Source organism: Arvicanthis niloticus, chromosome 2 (assembly GCF_011762505.2).
Source record: "Arvicanthis niloticus isolate mArvNil1 chromosome 2, mArvNil1.pat.X, whole genome shotgun sequence".
NCBI lineage: Eukaryota > Metazoa > Chordata > Mammalia > Rodentia > Muridae > Arvicanthis > Arvicanthis niloticus.
Genome location: NC_047659.1, coordinates 2,770,754 through 2,781,027, shown reverse-complemented (window position 1 = coordinate 2,781,027; position 10,274 = coordinate 2,770,754). Strand labels below are relative to the sequence as shown.

The 10,274-nt window shown below is 41.7% G+C and overlaps 1 pseudogene; it reads left to right on the top strand.

The window, feature by feature from the left end:
- Positions 1 to 835: 835 nt before the first annotated feature.
- Positions 836 to 8,604, top strand: LOC117703428 (uncharacterized; annotated as a pseudogene).
- The last annotated feature ends 1,670 nt before the right edge of the window (positions 8,605 to 10,274 follow it).

Here is a 10,274-nt window from a genome sequence, read left to right as displayed (position 1 = left end):
GGAAGACAGTTATTGGAGAAGTGACAGCTATGAGGCTACAATGTAGTAGTGCACCGTCCAGGTTGACCTTTTCTCACTGACGGCCACTTATACAATTGTCTGTTTGTATTTGAGAAAGGAAGGATGTGCACCTTAATACTTTGAAGAAGAAAAAGTTTACAGTTTTACATTTGCCCTGTAGTTGAGCCCCTATGTTCCAAAGAAATGGGAGCTTTCCTTGCAAAAGATAGGATTGTAAACCAGAGATTTTGTGAAACACATGCATGTGTATATGGAAACAATGCCCACTATGAAGGAATGGACATTAAGAAAATACTATCCATGTTTTATACAGTTAAAGGTATAGGAGAAAGATATTGGCCTCTGGGAAACAGGGAAAACCCGGGGAAGTGGCCTGTATTTCACATGAATTGGCTCAGGTGGTATATTTATTATTGAGAACAATTTCCCACATTCATGGTCTCTAGAGATTTGGGTGCTAAAGAATTTTTCTGTACCCATGTCAGGGTCCTAACCAACTCTTTCCATCTGAAGCACTTCACTTGTCATGAAGCAGAGAGAAAACTCTAACTTTGGATGGAGAAGTTGCCAAAGGGTATTCCCTGGGTCATATGGGAGGCTCCAGGAAAGAGCACCCCAGAAACTGCACAATCTGGGGACAGCTATTTAGCAGGTAGGTCATGGCAGTATCCAGTGACATCATCAGGAATGCCTTCCTTGGACATTCTCTTGTATCTAGGAAAGAAGTAGAATATTCTGTGATGTCAACTGTGTTGTGGTGACAACAACTGCCTGTGGGATATTTCTTCAGTGCCTTTTGGGTTCACAAACAGGCATGTTTTCCAGGCTGCTTAGGCTTTTTCGGAAAGAGAATGGTGATCAAGGAGAGACCACTCCCAGTAAGAAAGAAACTGGCCTCCTGTCTTGTAACAAAGGAAGACTGAAATCATTCTGGGGAAGGCACAGTGAGTCCTGGGTAGAGTTGGGGAACTTTCTGGAAGAAATAGGCTTGACCTGGGCCTTCCAGGAGTATGACTTACAAGCTGGAGCCTTGGGATTTCTCAATGGTAGAACAAGAGTCAAGAATTTCTGATTATTAGTTTGACAGAGAGCCAGGTACTGACAAGCCTGCAGCTACTTTTCTGGGAGCTATTTAATTTCGTTTTGAGTGGCAAAGAATGCCATCAGTAGGAACTATGAGATTAACAGTGTGTCTGTTCATGGTAGGAGTTGAAGCCCTTCATCGTCTAGATTACTACAGGTTAAAGGAGTCTCTGAGGACAAGAACAGAGAAGGATGCTACACTGGTCATGTGTGGGGTCTCAGACACTTTGGGTTTCAACACACATGATTAGACCTTGATGGTGCTAAGCAATATGAACTCCAGGATTTACCTGCATCACATCTGATATGAGCTGACAATGATCCCTAAGTCTGTATGTCTGAGGCATATTATGGATTTCAGTGCATAATACTCTCTGTAATAGAGAGTGTGGCATATGTATGATGATGGTGGTTGGGAAGAGGGATATAGCTGAGCAGAACAGCTCAAAGATAGCTTTTCTGCTCCTTCTGGGATTCATCGTGTCTCTAGCTTTTCCTCTCCCTCACCATTCTTTTTGAAACTCAGAATTGTCTCTGCTGCCCCTGGGCCATCCACTCTGCAAATTCATTTGTGTTTATTCATCTCCAGACTCTGCTAGGCAAACATCATCCCAGAATTCCACCATCAGTAACTGGAATAAGATGACGAGATTGGAAGAACTGAAATTGAAGATCAAGAAGATGAGCTTTGAGGAGGAAGAAATTAGTCAAATGCTGAACCTGTACAATTATAATGATTTGAACTACAGGTAGTAATTATGCTCAGTCCCCTGTTGACTGTATTGTACCCTCTCTATTAACCCAAGATTTCCTCTCATCAAAGGAGTGTGTCACCTCTAATCATGCATGTTAGAAAGCCCTGACAGGTGTTGTGAAGTAGGATACTTGACCTTGAGGTACTTGGAGTTTGATTGGTTCTGTCCACAGCTGGAAGGACTTGGTCATATTTGCTGCCTCTCAGTGTGTAAATGAAATGCCTGCAGGTCATCACTGCTTTCCTCTGAGTTTGGTCCTTATACTCTGAGACTATGGCACCTCCCTGGATTTAGCTGGCATTCTAATTGTGTTTGTGGTTGGGTTGGCGTGTATGTGTGTGAATGTAGTTGTGTTTGTGCTGTTCAGGATCTGAGGCTCTGCGACCTTTGATGGGGTTTGAGGATTTGTCAGATGCACAGTTTGCAGGTCAGGATAGTGTTGAGTCAGTAGACAACCAAATTGTTCAACTGGGTACTTTGCTCTTTGTGTTTGCACTGGTGACACATAGGAATCTCCTGGGGAGGAAGTGTTATTAAGCCTCTCCCTGGAAATATTCTTCTTGTCCTCTGAGAATTCATGTAACAATAGAAACCAAGGATTGAGAGGCCTGCCTTAAAAATAAAAGAATAATCATCAGAAAAATCTATTGGGCCCAAGATTGTGGCGGAGACTAGGAGAAACTTCTCACAGAACTAGTGTATTCCTTCAGGCTCACACGAGATGCTCTTGGAGGTCTGCTCCCTCCATTTGGTCCCCTGGCTCTGCTGTCCTGTGCCAAGGATTATAAGTTTAATCAGCACCAATAGGCCCCATGTCCAAAGAGCAAGGATGTGGCATATATTATTGGCTGGGGTAGTCCAGGATACAGCTGTTCTGCACATGACCCTTACAGAAATATTTGCTCTGTGTGCCATGCCCTAACACAGGATGAACACTGAATTCAACATCATTAAAAGAAACCACGAAAAGACCATTATGAATATCCAGAAAATGACAGAGTCAGTAATTGATGCCATGGAGAAATACAAGGACCTCATTGAAGAAAACTATTCCTACAGGTGAGTGACTGACAAAGCTGAGACCCCAGCACTAGACAGGGAATGCTTCTGTCCTTCTAGGACTTTGAACAAAAGTAAGGGCTCTGGTTCTATACTAACTGTTTCTTAAAAGGAACCCTGCCTTGAGGCAAGGGTCATGGATTTGTACCTCTTGCACTCAGGTGTCCTAAGTCTGAAGAGTGTAGAAGTGGATAAGTTTGTAAGACCTTTCAGTCTTTATTCTTCCAAATTCAGGATCCTCTACATAGAAAATATTTTCACCTCGATGGGAATATCAAGCAACACTGAACTTCTATGGCTCTGACAATAGATTTAAAGATCTGGGATCCATGACAAAAATGGAAAGAGTGTATTCCTGTTGGGTCTTCTCTCCTCTGTCAGAGGGGAATTGCCCTCTACCTGCTGATGGTTTTCTAGTACCAGGGACAGATAAGCACCCATGAGGAACATTTCATCTTCCTTGATGGACATAAACCCACTTGCTGTCAGGCCTTACAGAAGTAATTTCAGTCTGGGGGAATGTTGCTGGTCTCTGGATGAGACCTGCCTCTACTTGGTGCTGATATGTATACTGGGGACTCTAGTCTGAGGCTGTCTAGGGACTAGGACACTTGCAGGGATGATGGTACTGGGAGGAGTGACAGGCAAATGGAAGCTGGCTGGGAATCACCATTTTGTTTGTTTGTGGTTCAGCACCAGGCACTGCCAACTCCTTAGAGAATGTTCTCAACTGAAAGACAATGTCAGGATATTGCTGCAGAGCGGGAACAGAAATCTGCTGGTGGAGCAGAGTGAACCACAAGTGTCCTATGGAGAAGATAAGAGTTTCTGTGAGGAGTCCAACAAGAACATCTATGTCCCGGGTGCCAAGCATCAGCAGGTAGGATGAGTCATCAGAGGCAGAGTGTCCTCATGTCTAACCAGAAACATGGATAAACCAGTGTCACTGTCCACCAACTTATCTAGGCCCTCACCTATGTCTCATCCAAGTGATCATTTATGTGATCATTTACAAGGCTTTGTGTGGACATAGCCTTTTTCAAAAACTCCATGTTTAGAAACTAAATGCTCTATAGGTCTTCAACCCTGTCAGAAGTCCAGAATGACTGAGTTAACTGAAATTATGGGAAGACTAAGCATAGCTTCTAAAACTTAGCCAATTTATAGAGACCACTGAACACCTGAAAAGCCCCTATACTATCGAACTTTAGAGCATCAAATCTTCAGCCTTCTGGCCCAGAGTTATCTGACAAACCTTAGTGATGTGGAATTATTAAGGGATGATTACTCTGTCTAGGCAGATATAATCAGTCAACTTCTGCAAGTGTGTCCTTTTCTGGACAGTAATTTGTCTGTAGATGTAAAGAGGCAATTCTTGCCTAGTGGCTGTCACTGCACAACTAGATTAACTCCAAGGATGCTCAATTTCTTCTTAGAATCCACAACAGGAAGCTGTCAGGAGCAGACATGTCTCTAATCAAAATGAACATTAATATAGAAATATTTGTAATGTCAATTCTATGGACTTCTGATGTTTTGAAAACAAACTATCCATGTAAGGTAACCTGGACTGTTGTCTGTTAACTCCTGTCAGCTATTTCTAACTAAAATATGGAAAACACCCTGACATTAAACTCAAACCATGAATTTTCTATAGTCCCTTAACTCATAGGCTAACCGTCCCAAATCAGTTTAAAAAGTTAAAGAAGGACTGGTTCTAAGCCTTGTATTCCTAAATGTGTTATACAGGCACAATGCCCATGACAGTATCAATATTCATCTCACTTTTATATCACTATGAAGCTCATGCCAATGAAATCCTTAAATTTGAAATCAAAGTTTTGTACCACTTAAGAAATTATAACTTCATCTTGATATTAATTATACAGATTGCTACCAATAGGTTATGGCTATGCAGTCAGTCGTAGCTAATCCTCCCTGTTCCAACCAAACCACTACTTTTCCCTAGAGAGGCAGAGCAATATCAACCACCTTATTCCCCAAGCCCAGGGAATAGGGACACTGGCTCTTCTTTAACTTCTTACTTTGAGAGAAAAGATCTGAGTGGATGGTTTTCAGCTGACATTCATTCTAAAGCCAAGAAAAAAGCCAGATTCAAAACTAAGTGTTTTAGTTAGGAGAGATGACAGAGGTTCTGGTTATTCAACAAAATGATGGACTGGGTATTAGGACTATCTTGTACCTCACTGTACAATTAGGAATAATTATGCACTAATTGTATTTTGAGAGAAAAGTTTTATTTTAGCAGGAAGGGTAATATGTAGGAGGAGAAGGGGAAGGAGTACCGAGAGGAAGAGATGGAGTAAGGAGAGGAGAAGATGAAGGAGAGGAGAAGCTAGGTGATGAGAGAGAGAAAGAGAGAGAATGGGGGGCATGGAGTCAGATGTTCACGTGTCTCCACCAGTCAAAGATAGTTCATATATCTAGGTTGGGTATTGGGTTACACTTCTGATTGAACATTACCAAACTTATTAAGCCTTTGATTAACATTTAAAAAATCCTATAAAAGCCAAAAGCAAAAGGGGGCATGGGATAGGGGTTTTCTAGGGAAAGGAAATGGGGAAAGGGGATGGCATCTGAAATGTAAATAAAATATAAAATAAAAAATTTTAAAAATTAAAAAAGGAAAGCAAATGCTCTTGCTCTGCTTGAGTCTGCATTTTTTAAGGGCGATGGGTTGGCTACACACCACACCACTGCATGCCACTAAGTTTGAAGGGTGCTAGGTGGAGCCCTTCTTTAGCATATCACAGGGCTTAGAAAGATGAAGAAAAGACCTGTATCTCATTTGCTTTACAAGGATCATGTGAGATTCCAGGTAGGAGGTAGTTTTCAGGGATGAGAGCATAGTGGAAATGACAAGTAAGTGGATCTCACTGTTGCCTTTGGCAGATGTTGTTCTTCTTCTCCCTCTGCCCTTTTCCCTCTATCTCAGGTTGGTCTCTTCAGGCTTCATAGATCTTGATCCACAGTGACAGGGCCTCAGTAGCAGCTTGTCAGTCTTGTTATCTCTGAGTGCTGCTATAGATGTCATTGTTCCTGGGCCTCACAGTTTGGCCTCACAGTCTAAAGCTGGCTGGATGAGCAGGGATGTGGGAACAGATTCTCACAAGCTGAGGTTTCTTTTGAGAGATTTGAGTCTTCAAAGAAAATTTCTGCATATATACCCACCCCCATTCTGACCATGAAAACTTTTCTTTGGGGCTTTTTATTTCTCTAGGAAGAATAGCAGTGATGTAGATCTCACTTGAAACATCTGCTTTGCCTAGACAAATGACCTTTTCTTCAAACATGACAGATTCCTCATTGTTTTCTGCTCACTTATGATTTTTGGTGTTTGTGTGTGTGTGTGTGTGTGTGTGTGTGTGTGTGTGTGTGTGTGTGTTGTTAGTGTGGTGTTAGTGTGTTTCTTCAGACATGCAGCTGTGTGTGTCTTGAGATGCCAAGTTTAATGAGAAAAACACTCTGAGATTTCAGTTTGTTTCCATGAAACATCAAATACAGCAGTCAAATTATTCTGCATCTCCACCTAGCTCTCAAGAGAAACAGGACACAAAATATTCTTGTGAAGTCAGATTTTCAAATGATTAGGGGCAAAACTATTGATTCTCATTGAAGTCCTTTTGACCAAATCAAAGGAATATGGAACATGGAGGTAAGGGAAAGATTGTTGTATAAAATCCATGGGTTTATGTCTCTTTTCTGCTCTTGGTGAATTGTCAAGGCTCACTGGATTGTTAGGTTGCTCACTGTGTCTTCTTAGCATTCCAGGTTGTTTTCCTCATCGCTTGCTACCATTTCCTTTCCAGCTACTTCTGCTCAGTAAAAGTTTGCCTTCAAGTCTGTCTTGGATTTTATTCCTTGAGAGATTGAGTTGCTTGGCGCTGTATCTGCATCTAGCAGAAATCCCAGGGATGTGGTGCAAGAACAGGGGTGTTTCAGGAGCCCCTTGAAGCTCAAGATCTCTAAAGCACTCACTGTGTGTTATCTGTGTAGCATTCTGCAACTACTGGTATTCAAAATAATTTCCTCTCAGTTATAATCAGCCTCAATGGCGGTTGAGAATAATGAGGACCTTCAGACAGGTCTGGTAGTATAAAATCGGGTAGGTCTGTGAGAAGCCTTTTTCAGAAAGTGGAAAAGAAGTCCCCTTTTACCCAGCGAATTAGAACAAGTAGTAGATGTACACAGAGCAAATAGGGCACATCAGAGTTGTAGTGGTCTGCAGAGCAGCCCTGAAGGAGAAATTATCCAGATGTCCATTAGCTAAAGAGTGAAAATGCACCATTTGGTGCAGCCCTTCCATGGACTATTGCTCAGTGTGAGATAATCCAAACAAGCATTTGGCATTTCAACTAGTCAGCCTTATCTTACTCAAAATATCCTTGACACAGTCAAATGATGGGGAAAAGTTTTACATTTTTTCCTAGTTATGGGGAATTCTTATTATTCTGGGCTCATAGCTTTGAACACCAAGTCAGTCAGGCTATGGTAAAGGGAGCTCCTATTGGAAGAAGTTGTTTACTTGGGGACAAGTCTGAAACAGTGAAGAAGAACAAGAAGCTAATATACCACCAACATATGATCCTTAGCTGGGAAACAAGCCTACTCTACACAGCCTTGGAAACTTGCTAAGGCGGATTAAATAATAAGCCAAGAAGCCTGATTCCAAGTTAGGTTTAAGAGAGGAAAGCATATCATTGACTGCATTGTCCATATGCTATGCCACTATGTACCTATCCCATTCAAGATTTGATATTTTTATACCTGAAAAATATACTGGGCAATTTTTATATTAGCCGTAACTGGGAAACTAAACTGATCACTGCAATATACCATGCTCTTATTGTGTGAACACGTATATTTTGTGTGTTTGAGAGTGTGCCCTACAAAACCCATAGACATACAGGTGTATGTTCTGTTTCATCATGACCATCACCTTATAGTTCAGTGGAGTAATTTTCTTTAACACACTCTTGCTGATTATAGGACCAGAGCAGTGCCCATGGATTTCATGGGAGATGGTTTCTCTGGGTATTTTCAGATAAAGGGACTGACAAGTGGAACACAGGCAGGTTCCTGCACTGGAGAAATAATCATAGTCTTCAATTCTTGGTAGGTTTTTTATAAGACATCTACATGGTTTTCTAGGTAACTCTCATGTTTCTTGAACTCAAATTCAGACATTGCTACAATGTTACTACTCAATATAATATACATGGACTACTGGAAAAATATACTTTTTTTACACCAGTAGAGTGTGTAGTTCACAGTTCAGTTTCTAGCAGTTTTTAAAAGCTGAGAAAACGATAAAGCCTGGGTACTCTATGACACTTGGGCATCAAGGAATGGCCTCAGCTGATGGGTCATGCTGGACTGTCCAGCTGAATAGAACTGGTGTTGGAGGGAGAGCTGAACTGACAAATCCTTACCAGGTCTTTGGCCCTTCCTTCCATAGGTCTAAAATGTTCCTGCAGAAACTCAAACATCGTTCAGACCAGGACAAGATCTCCCACCAAGAGAACTGCTGTATGAGGTGCACTGAGTGTGTGCAGCAAATGCACCACTATGGCATCTCATCCCTAATCACCATGACAATCGTGGGCTGCAGTTTCTTCTTTATATTGCTTTCTTTGGCATGAATAGGCCTTAATTTCATCTAGCCACTAGCCCAGCAAGAATACACATTTGGAGAAATTCAGGGGAGTGCTGAGGCACATCAAGAACTGCTGGGCATCAGGGAAGAGTCAGAGTGTACATTTTTCTTGCCCTGATGAAGAATAACTTCATGGATATCTGTCAACAAACTTGCAGACTTTAAGCCAAAAACTGTAACATGTCTTATGCTCAGTCTTGGGAGGACATATCCTTCAAACACAGACTCCAAAAAGAGAAGACCTGCTTACATTTCTCTTGAAAAGATTATTTCCATCAATAACTGCTTTCCTACTATGTTGCCAAGGCCAGCCACAGGCTGTAAGTCTGTGCTGCAAAATGAGCAGCCAAAGAATGCTGCTTCCCACAGTTCTAGAGTTTAGATTTTGGTTTGAGTTTTTCTAACTTTGGTTATTTGTTTTATCTTGTTTTCATTTGAAGTTTGTTATTGATTTATTGTTGTTTTGTTCTTGTAATTGATTTGATATTTTGATAAGCCTATACACTGTACATATTGACTGCTTGGTTTCAGTCACTTTTGAGTAAATTGAATGTAGTCTTATGAATGAAAGAGTGATCTTTTAACTCTTCACTTATAAGAACTTTCTTTATTCAGGTGTGGTGTCACCATGTTGAAATTCCACACCTATTAGACAGAGATGGATGTCTAAATTCTCCCAGTCCTTGGGCTTTTTAATTACTTCCTGATCTGGTCTGTCCAGGTCAGTGAACAGGGTCTATCTAGCAAGAAAGAGAGTGTGTTGGGATGGAGGGGCAAGAGGCACAGAGAATGGAGACAAGATTGAGACTCTGATGAAGTCCCATTTATTGCAAGGAAATTCTGGGTACTTATATCCTTTACCAGGTGGCTTACAGCCATGGACAAGCAGAGGAACACAGCTGAAGGTGCTTTTCATCTGAGCCTTGCAGCTGGGGACAATAAACAGCAAAACAAGATATGTAAGCAAAACAAGATGTTTATCAGAGTGTGCTCAGCTGTTGTAGGCTGTTTGCAAAACAAGTCTCTTGTGTTGGTATATTGCTCAGATGGCTGCAAAGAGGGTAGCCACTTTCTGCTAGTGGTTGGCTCCCAACAACTTTCCAGCCAGACTGAGATACAAAGGTGTTGGGAGCCCACCCCTAGCAGAAAGCAGCTATTCTCTTTGCAGCCATCTTGGGCCATATATATGTAGGTTGATCCTTGTCCACCCTAAATAAAGACTTGTTTTTCTAGGCTGATATTTTTGCAAGCAGCCCACAACCACTGAGCACACTCTGAGAATCATGTTGTTTTCCTCAGACATACCCTGGACTTGTTGTTTAGTGTCCCCAGCTGCTAGGTACTTGTGGTTAAGTGTCTCCAGCTGCACTCCCCTGCTTGTGCTTATATACCCATAATTGTGTTTCAATAAAAGAGACTTGATCAGAAAACTGTCTTGTCTTCATTCTTTGCATCTCTTGCCCCTGAATCCCCACTTTCTTCCTTGTAGAACCCATTGATTGACCCTCATGGCAGGTCACCTGGCAGGCAATATGGGGCAGTGAGAACAAGAGGCTCCTTGAGGGACATTATTGAAAGAAGGGTCTTTGACAGGAAATTCAAAAATGTAACAAAGGTGGTCTCTGCTGGAACCTGCTGCACTGACACTGGTAAGTCATAGTATGAGAATGGGGCAAGAA